This window comes from Falco naumanni, chromosome 9, assembly GCF_017639655.2.
Source record: "Falco naumanni isolate bFalNau1 chromosome 9, bFalNau1.pat, whole genome shotgun sequence".
NCBI lineage: Eukaryota > Metazoa > Chordata > Aves > Falconiformes > Falconidae > Falco > Falco naumanni.
The window spans coordinates 18,914,572-18,925,564 of record NC_054062.1 but is presented as its reverse complement, the minus strand read 5'-3'; positions in this window follow the sequence as shown (position 1 = coordinate 18,925,564).

The window sequence follows — 10,993 nt, the reverse complement described above, 5'->3', positions numbered from 1 at the left end:
CATCAACTGCAGGAGGCCTCATTTTTGTGTGGAGTGTTTGGACGCTACCACAATCTGAATCACAAATGTCATTTTTGTGTTTATCTTCTCTTCCCTTTGATCTTTCCCACACTCTGCTGATAGATTCAGCTAGCTTAGAAACAAATATTTATTGCAGCTATGCTCTTCCATAAATAGCAATTGTATACTTTTAATCAGAACAACTTTTATAATTATTTAAAAAAAAAAAAACAAAAAACAAACCAAAACAAAAAAACTTCTATCTGGAAGCTAAAGGGAAGGAAATCAAAACCATTTAGAAAGGCACAGGATGTGGGCATGTGCATGTGTCCCAGTCCTCTGCACTCCAGCCTGGCAGAGCTGAGCACAAAAATGACTGCTGTTCTCGGCAAACATCAGAGTCTTTAGACATTTAAACATTCAGCATGCAGAGGAAGAAAAGGCATGGCAGCTACAAGTTAGCTGGGAGGTTTTGTTTTATTTCTCTCTCTGTTCCTCTTGAATACACTTAGAGAGGATGGCTCAGAGGATTCAAACTTCCTTGCTTGCTTGTGGGGGGAAAAAAGATTTGTCCCTGCTTTGGGAACCCAACTTCTCTACCCAAGCGGGAAGTCACAGATTCAGCACATCAGTGGGTAAGAGAAATGCTTGCCTTGCCCCCACCCCGACACATCAGAAGTGAAACCTAGGTCAAGTCTTTTCATGTGTTGCTCATAGCTTCTTTAAAATAGTGTTTCCACTGATGCACACCAACGTGATGAACATTTTTCATGTATTATTAATGCATTTCTTTGTACAATGTTCCGAAAAAAAAAAAAAAAGTTTTGATTTATTCCACACCTTAAACCCAATGCGACAAACTAGTGAGATGGCAGCGGGCTGTCTCTTTCTTTCCCCAAGATTTGAAAACTGAACTTAAAAGTCTGGAATTATACTCAGATGCATTCCACTCTTGTAATATTAACATTTTTTTTATTACCTGAACTATTTTCCCTGTCTCCCTTGACTCCCACAGCAGGGACTCTCACATTATTTCCTGCAGTGTTCCACCCCCACTTTCAGAGACCTGGATTTGAGGAGCTGCCCTACCGTTTATCAAAGCTTTTCCCTTGGTCATCAGAGAGAGTCTTGTCTGGTTTGGGCTCTATGAAATTGTCTGCTTCTACTTTTTTCCTTGCTTTTTCTTCCTCTTCTTTGTATCGAGTTATCTGTTCACAGCTGAGTAATCTCAGTAGAACTGCGGGGATGGAGATCTTCTTGCCTCACGTCAAAGATACAGAACCTTTTTCAGCTGAGCCAGGGATTGGCAGTACGGACAGGTATTTATAAGTGCACACACAAAGTAGGTATGAGGTGTCCGCTGTGGCAATTCCTGTGCAATATTGTATTGATCATATATACCTCTGACCTCTTTTTCTGCCCTCTAACCGTACAGTTCACCTCCACCAAGACTAACTACTTCCAGTCTTCTTTACTGCTCAGTGCCTCTCAAGCAGCAACCATCTTTCTGGGGGAAAAAAAAACAAACACAAAAAAACAACACAAAAAAAAACAAAACAAAAAACCCCACCACCAATCAGAAAAGGAAAGTCTTTGTTTCTTTTCTTCAAGATGTAGGATTTTCTCCCAAACCAGAGCTGTATAATTTATAATATCCATTCTTAGATAAGCTGACATGTTTAAAGCTCAATAGGTTGTAAAACAAGTTAAATAATCACCATGTTTATTCCACAGAGATTTGGCAATTGTTTGTATGAAAAAGGAGAAAAAATTAACTTTTAACATTGAGGTAGGTTGCGAGATAATAACCTTTAAATTGTCAAGTGTAGCTGTGCGGAGAAAAACCACAGATCACTTCCCAGTGAAACCACTGATACCAAATTTGTGGATGGACTTTATCAGATCAGCAGATATTTTAAATATACGGTATTAATATAGGTGATCTAACTGCAGGGTGGCGTGATATGGTGTCTCTAAGGAAAAAAAAAAAAGTTTTTGTTGGACTTGTTTGGGGGTTAAATTCTTTGTGTATTTTTTACTGTCCTGTTCGTGCTTTTTTCCTTGCGATGTAAAGCCTCTGCCCTGCTTGTGCTTTACTTCTTGAGCACTTTAAAGAACGATTTCTCTCTGCGGCCCTTTTTGTAGTGCGGTGGGTTCACATATGTAGAAATTGTCAGTTGTTCCTAATCTCTGTCCGTTTGCGTGACAGTCCTCTGAGCAGGAGCCTCTTGGAATAGAAATCAGTCTCTCCTTCCTGAGAGTTTGGAAATCATCTAGCCCAAATCAGCATCTATGATAAAGATGCTGACACCAGTGTTGCGGATGGCTATTATTTATTTATGTTCTTATGACTGGGTAATGGAGTTCTCTCACCTGATATTAATAGAAATATCTTTTTACAGCAACGTTATATATATGAGTGCAGATGATGGGGATGTTTTAAACTTCACTAATCAGTTCCATGAATATTTTCTTGAACAGAAATCTAAATCTACTTTCTCTGTATTTGTTTTTCAGTTATTTGGGGGGAAAAAAACCAATTTTTTCCCCCAAACATAATTTCCACGTTTTCAGAGAGAGAGAGAGAGAGAGAGAAGACCCCTCTTCTGCTGTGTTTCTATGTTGCAGCCCTTTCTGAATGTATTCATTTGTGGGGGAGCTAATCACTTTCCGTGGCTACTCTAGCCAGCAACCTTAATCACAAATCCCTTGATGTTTGTATGGGATCCTGAGCTAAGAGCAGAAAGCAAATTTTGAATGCTAAAGTGAATGTAAGAAAACAAAATTTCATTCTAAGAGTAACACTTGACAACCTGCTAATCAGGCAGCGACAAGGAAAGCCGCATGAGCTCTACACACCAAACCAAATTTACCAGCTCAGCTTAGTCCACCCTTACCAGACAGGGTTGCAAGAGACTGTTTTGTAAGGTTACAGAACACAAAAGCTGTAAGGTATTAATGCACATTTTGTAAGCAGAAAGAAGTGGGCAAATCTATAGAATAAATTATACATAGTATTTCCGCACACCTTTTGCCTGCCAGCATAACCATGCCCATACTGTGCTGAAAAAAGGGTTTTCACAGATTTGTGATGTTAACTGTTGAATCTATATTTATGAGTTTTCATGTTGTTTCTGTAATAACAAGATTATTAATGTCTTTTTTACTTCGTATGAAGCACTAAGGCAATCAATGCATGAAATTCACCTGCTTGTAACAGCAGCTGGTTTATTAGCAGGGACTGCTGTAAAAAGTGTGGTGAACATTAAGGAATATGCATTTATTTTTAGCAGACACTCAATATTCTGAGCAAATCCAGCATGGGAAAGGGGAACGGAATTTATAAACTTCTCATTGGCAAAAAAATCCTTCCCAGAATGGCACAGTTCAAACATTTTATACCTTTTCTTTCTAGTCCTGCACCCTAAGGTGTCAGTGAAAAAATGTGAATAGACAAGCCTTAAAGCAGACCCAGAGAGGGGTTGTGGGTCAAGCTGCTCCTTTGGTTTGAGTTTTGTCCCAAGTGTGGTTCTACCAACAGCCGTGCCCATATAATATTTTGTGCAGTTCCCATTTTCACAATTAGCTCATGACAGTATCATGTTGGGCTCATTCAAGAAGTCTCATACCATCTCCAGACATACCTTGCTCACATTGCAATCTGCTCTATCCTTAGTGTCTTTTTTTTCTCCGAAATAAGACCAGGTTAAATGGAGAGAGAGCCCTCAATGTGACTGACAGAACGTGGATCTTGCACCCCTTTCAGAATTCCCAAATCTGGTTACACACAGATCCTTTGCTGGGCATTTGGTGGCCTCACCACTGCTGTCTGGTCAAAGAGGCCAACTTCAGCACACAAATCCAACCTCATCACTGTGAGGAACAGTTGCACACTGACAGCATGGTGCTGAATACATCGTTTTGACTAGGACAGAATGTGAACATATTCAGTTCTTAAACTTTATTTAGTCAGATTGGAAGTCTCCTTGCTCAACTGAAGAGCTTGCAACAGCATGTGAAAGTGACAGCTAGAGAAAATGCCATCATTAAAAGCATTTCCATAGTGTCTATGGCTCTCCGTCAGCAGGCAGATGTGCCGAATCGAGGCACAGAGTATTTTCAAATTAATATAAAGTGCATATGAGTGGCCTTTGTAAGTTTGCTGTGTATTCAGGGAAAGCTCAAACTGAGGACCTGACCTGAATTTGGAATTGAGTGGTCCTTTCAGTTAAGTAGAAGTTCATTCTTCATGACAAGAATCCATTTATTAGGTGAACCAAAAACCCCATAAGCAGACAGGTTTAGGATTTCAAAGTGCCTTCATACAGGTTCTAGGAAACAACTTGCAAAACATGCAGGAATTTATACAGAGATGTTTAATAAATCAAAGAGACACTTACAACAATGAACATCACTCAGTTTAGGTGATTAGTTCTTTACAGTCATTAGGATTGGAGACCAGAGTGTGTGGACTAGTCTCTTTTTATAGATGATTGATGGGATGAGAGAGATCAGAAACAATATTGTAGACAACAGATGAACAGAGAATATTAAAAAAGCAATGGGGGGAGGATTGAAGCCCTGCTGAAAGATTAAAGAATAGAAAGAAGTACAAATGAGCAAATCAATTATTGTGTGAAGATTTCTAGGATGTTGTTTAATTCATATTGGCCTGTTCTATATTTAGTTTCCTCACAGTTTCTTTTTTTATTGATGTTTCTTTTAGTTCCCTCTCTGGAATCTGATTCTAAGATGCATCACTGAATGGTCCTTTGAGAGGAAATGTTACAAAATGAGACCCAATCTAGCAAACATTTTGAGACATGAGCCATCTTGCCTTAACAAGCAAAATTCAATGATGCCGTTTCAGAGTGCAAAAATCGCTCGAAGAAGCAAAAAGTTTGCAAATGTGGGCTGTGGAGCGGGTACATCTGCTTGGGGAGGGAAAGGCAGGGAAGGAAAGGGAAGGGGTAACTTCAGGCATACTTCTTCCTTCCCCAGGAATTTAACTTGGCATCTAGTATATGGAGTGGGTTGCTGGGCAGATGGTCCCAAAGACATCCCAAAGAGCAAAGGGGGTCTATGTGCAGTGCCTGTCTGTCAGACCCCCTGCTGGGCGTGATGCCAGGAGCTGGGCAGCTCTCCCAGGTGAACCTCAGCTTCAGGAGTAGCTGCAGGGGCAAGGGTGGCTGGGCTTTCCAGCTTGTCCTCCTGTCCAGAGCCTCCTCTCCTGGAGCATCCAGTACACGGTGTGAAAGCTCCTTCCCTCATGGGGGTCATTCACTTTGGTTTTTTGAGTTCCACTTAGGTGCCCAAGTGGGAGCACTGCCATAGGCATGACAATATGTGACAGGTTTCCTCTGGGGGCTGGAGGGGTGAACTGGAGCCATGGCCTCCACTAAGCCATTCTTCAAGCCAACCCAGCAGGCAGGGCAGCTCGGGTCAGTGTGTGGGGAGCAGCAGGAAGAGGAGCCCTGAGGAGAGGGACTGAGGTGCAGATGCTGTAGCAGAGCTGTGCTGCACAGTGAGGGTGGTGCACAGAGGGTGTCGGGGGAGAGGAGGGCATGTCTGGGAATGAACAAACCTTTGCGCTTATGGGAACCACTATGGGAAAGGGAAAAGGGGAAATAAATACTCATTTGAAAAATGGTGTGCTCTAAGCACAGACCACAGGCTTTAAAATAACGTAACTATATTGCTTTGCTGGCTTCAGGATGTCATTACAGAGCCAAGCTCATGCTACTCAGTTACACTTCAGAGCATGTTTGAATTAAGTTTAAAAATAAATCATTCAGTTTTGCAATGCCTGGCTTAGGGATGATTATAACATCACTGTAATTACTTTTAATGTAAGCACTGATACGTGCTGCCACCCATACCAGCACCCCAACATTCAAAATCTGTAGCGAAATGTTAGGTGCCTGTCTAAACACACCGTATGAAAGGCACTGCTTTCCACACAAAATGTCAGCTTCTTCCCAGAAAGTTGTTTTTAACAACAGCCAAAAGGATCCACCGATAGCCTTTTTTGGAAGCATTTCATAGGAGCTTGGTGACTCTTACATCTCTGCTTTTTGGGAGACTGTGGTGCACCACAGGAAGATTACCACCCCAGGACGCCCATGCTACTACTGAGTGTTAGGGGAGGAGGAACTTCACTGCCACTGCCATGAAACATTTTGATGGTGGGCTCACACCAGAGTTTCCCAGCCTCAAAAATACTCAGTTTTTGTTTAGGAAGCAGGAAAACCACACTGACTTTCCAGTGAGTTGTTGGCTGTTAATGAGGAAGCCTCCCTGGACAGGGTCTGCATTTCCCCTTGTGAAGCCCAAACACTGATTTTTCATGGCACCAGGCCTGTCCATTCCCAGTCTGGCCCTTGGAAAGCTGTGCTAGTGGTGTGGGCATGGAGACCCTCTGAGCTGCAAGCATCTTTCTCCCGTCGCTTTTGCTGGGCCTGGATCCGGGTGCCTGCCATCAGTGTAATGGTAGGGCCTGCAAGATGACTGGTTTGGCTGCAACGAGAAGATTAGAAAAAAGGGAGTGGAAAAGGGAGCAAAGAGATTTAGGAGAAGAATAGACAAAAAAGGGTCAGTTAAAGAGGACTGGAGGGAAGCAGGGAAATAGTGCTGGATGCAGTGAACAAAGAGGAGGAACGGTGGCTGGGGTTTTCAAAGGAAGTTAAGGGGGAATTCAGCGGGAGCAGGACACAAAATCCCTTAGGAACTGCTCACAATTCCAGTGACTAATTTATAAGCTATTAGCACCGCAATTATTGATCTGGAGCTCACATTTAGCATTGCTGCTCAAGCGACAGCTTTCTTATCCCAGACAGTCTTATAAAAACCATAATCAATTTTACTTGTGGTTGCCACTGCTACACAGACAAAAGTGCAAACAGTGCTGTGCTACTTGTAAGTTTCAGAGACTTCAAAAAATACTTGTTCGACCTCAATTATGCAAAAAATGAGCTTGAACACTCGATCAGTGTCCATAGAAAAATTGCTTTTCAGAACGAAAAGCCAGGGTCAAAGTATAATCTGAGATAACAGGTCAAAACAAAGAATTGCAACCTGGGGAATGTGGGCTTGAAATGATGTCAATATCTTTATGCTCAACCAAATTGGCCCTGCTCATCACACTAGGCCAGCCAAGTTAAAAACAAAGCCAAGATAAATATGACATAAGTACTAGAGCTGTTACACATTTCATCACCTCCATGTATGACAACCAAGTAGGTAAGGCAGTGACTACAACCATGCACTGCTTCAGTTGTGCATCCTTTCAGCTGGCCATCAGAATGCTAACTGTCAGTATGTAGCCATGAACATGACTAAATAAATGGAAACTGAAAATCTTTTGTATATTTCACTTGCAGCACAGTACCAGGCCCCAGTGTCCAGCAGCATCACTTCATCTTTGCTGTTACAGCTTCTCCTTCCCTTCCCATGCTTTTATTGCTGCCATCAGGTTAAAACCCAAATACTGCACCTTCCAGAAAACCCATCTTCCCTCAGACTGATGTTCACTGCTTTGTACTTTGTCTGGAGAAGGATCAGCAGAGCCTGTGAAGGGGGCATTTGGTAACTGGGACAGAGAGGCTATATTAAGTCTACTTTTGCTGTGTAAAAATATCTCTGTTTTAGGATGGTTGGACAGAATTTGGCCTTTGGGATTTATAGCCTAGGCAAGTTAAGTGAGAGCTGTGCACATTAAATGCAGAATTTGAGGTAGGCCATCGCATCTTTCCTAAAATGATATTACCCTACGGTCAGATTCTGTTTGTTTTAATACTCTGTAAATTTACTACATGGGCTTTGATGCATGTTTTTCATCTTGAAAGCAAAACTGTCTTCCTTCGTCCACCACTTTACAATTTTAATGCTTTTAGCAGTCAGCTCCAAGACACAAAAATGGGCTCAGAAAGCTGCACAGCTAACAAGAATATCTGGAGCGGTTATAGGAAAGATTTAAAAGAACACCCAGGAGGCCAGAAGCGGACAGAAAACCTTTTGGTCAGGGCATACACCAGTCTTTGACTGAGGACAGGAACAAAGCTCCACCATGGCAGGCTGTTCTTCGAGTGCTCAGTGGTGTTTATGCATCTTCAGAGGGAGAGTCTGGTACCGAATCAGCGTCAGAGAGGTTGCTGGTCCTGGTGTGCACCACTGGAGTGGGATTGCCTCTCTCCCTAAGTAGCTGAGCCTCTTCTTGCACCAGCTTTGAGCTTGCATAAAGCCTTTGAAGAGTTACTTCTGGGTTATAGTAGCAGGGACGAGGGAAGGGCCCTTTTGCACGTCCAACAGAACTTTCTGCTGCCTGTGCTTATTCTGGTTTTTGTTTGTTTGCTTGTCTTTAAATTTTTACTGTGCTTTTGATCTGAGCCCAAGAATTGAAACCATCACTGGGAATGTGCTGCTACAGAGAATTATGAAACAAAATGCAACCGCAACACTTTAAATGTTGATTTAAGTGGTGTCTAGACCTCATGCTGGCTTTCTGCACCAAGATGAATTTCACAAAGAGAATACCCCTCCTCCCCTTCCCAGATTTTAAATTAAAAGTCAGTTCCCTATACTCACTCAACTCTGGTCTTTCTGTATAGAGCTGAATAATAGAGCTTCTGCTTTCTTATTTCAATTTGCCATTTGAAAAAGGCCTGTATATGATGGAAGTGGAGGGAACACTAAAAAGGAAGTATGAACATGTATAGGGCTTTTGAGTTAATCGGTTAATTAAAGAAAGCCACAAAATGATGGCGGTGGAAAAGGCCAAAGTGAAATCATCGTTTTGTGTATTCTATGGCATTGCTGTTGAGTCTGAAGAAAGATGTCCTGATCGTTGAAGGGGCTGGCTTATGCTTTTGTGGGCACCAGCTGAGGATGGCTGGTGCAGGCATGTATGTCTAGAACCACTGTTTTGCATAGTAGATGTTTTTATTTTTCTTTTACCTTAGGAGTTTTCTCTCTTCACTCACACCTGTGGTGATTTGTTTCTTCTGGTGTTAATAACTAGATCTGCCGTTAGTGTATCTAACACCATACTAATCCACAAACACCAGGCACACGTAGGTTGAGCCAGCACGGAATATTCATTTGTGTTGGAGGATGGAGAAGAGTTATCAGCCAGGAAGGGCTTGAAATGCTTTCCAGGATCAGAATTCAACAAGTACAGTGGCAGAAAAATGTCCAAGAGAAATATTTTTCCAGTGGAAATTCCCTTTTTTTTTTTTTTTTTTTTGGGGGGGGGGGGAGGAGGGGGAGGAGGAAAAGGACAAAGTAATGTTTCTGCTGTTTATTTTGGCAACCAAAACTACTCAAGTATTATAGAGTACAATACTTACTAGTAATTCCAAATAAATCATTGAGACTGTAGTCTTTTAGGTCATTTTCCTTCTTTTATAGTAGATGTCAGAGTCAAGCCAGGGCACCTCTTGTGCCTGGAGCTGCTCGTTAATACAGGAAAAAATACTGAACCAGAAGAGTGTGTTATCTAAAGAGGCAACACACAGTGAAAGAAGTGAAGTTACTACCCCCCACTCTTGAGGTGGGAATGAAGGAATATTGAGAGTAAACCATTTTTCAAGGTAGTAGATATGGCTATGCAGAAACCCCCCTCATCAACCACAGGTCTGATCCAGTACTTAAAACACCTGTTTTCATCTATTTATTCTTAATTTTAAAAAGATTGGATGGTTCTCATCTAATTTTTTGTCCATATTTATTGTTTGAAGACACCTAGACTGTCACAGAAAAGTGCCTCATATCTGATGCGCATCTGATCATCACTAAGATGGCCTTGGAGATGTAGGGAATGGGTCCATTCCCAAAACAAGATCATCTGAATCCAAAACCAGCACCACCTTTGAAGCCTTTTGCCACACACAGCAACATACTTTATGCACTTCTGTGCCATGAAAGGGATGGCCATATCCTGATGGACGGGGAAAGCAAGATGGTGTATGTGGGCTCACAACTTCTAAGAATCAAAATGGCTCCAAAGCTTCTTTTCAGTTTCTTGAAGCTCCCTATTGACAAGACTTTTCCACACATAGGAAAGAGGAAGAAAGAGTTTCACATGCTTAAACTTAATTCCATCTTCTAAAATCAGCAGAAGCTGCAAACAGCTTTGCCTTTCCATAGGGTCTGACATGAGGACCACTGGGCACAGACAGCGGGACAGCATGAGATGGATCCATAAAACATTCTCAACAGTGAAAACTCTCGTGGGAGCAAAGAGATCGGCAACCTTGTCGCTTGTGTCTTATTCTGCAGATTTATGTGGCACAAAAAGATATGAGTGTTGTGCTGGCCCTCTGCACATGGCAAGATTTCTCTCAGCAGCTTGAGAAGGTCAGTGAAGTGTTAAATAGCACCCAGGATAACAGGCTAAGATGACTATTTGCCATGTAATTTTTTTTACATATCATGAGCTGTGCACAAGGGCTTATCTAAATAAAATGCATAGGAACTAGCATCACGCAAATATGAGCTACATTTTTTCTTGATCAAAGAGGCTGAAGGAAAAAAATAATTAAAAAGTAAAAGCCTTATGCAATGAGATTTAAAAGAAAACTTTGGAGGCTGACAAGACGCATCTGGCACAACTTCAAAGTCCATCAAAGTACATATAATCAATGTTTGTCAATAGCAGTTTTGCATCCTTTAATTTATCTTTCATGGATATAAAGCATGATGTTATTAGGATCCAGTCCATACCTTAATTCTGTTTGAGATTTGATGAATCAGGGCTCTATTAAAATTCAGTGCAAATCAGCTTACTCAAGGACACATTACATAAAGTCATGCGTTATCTAACTCCTTTTATCTTGCTGTCTTTCTAACTAGTGAAAGAATCTCAATCTCCTAAACTTCTATGCGTGGCCACCAACATAGTAAATCTCAAACACGTTTTGCTTGTAGGCACCTGCTTAAATTATGCACGTGTGGCATAATTAACATACCTAAATTATTTGTGTATTTTTTGATTTAT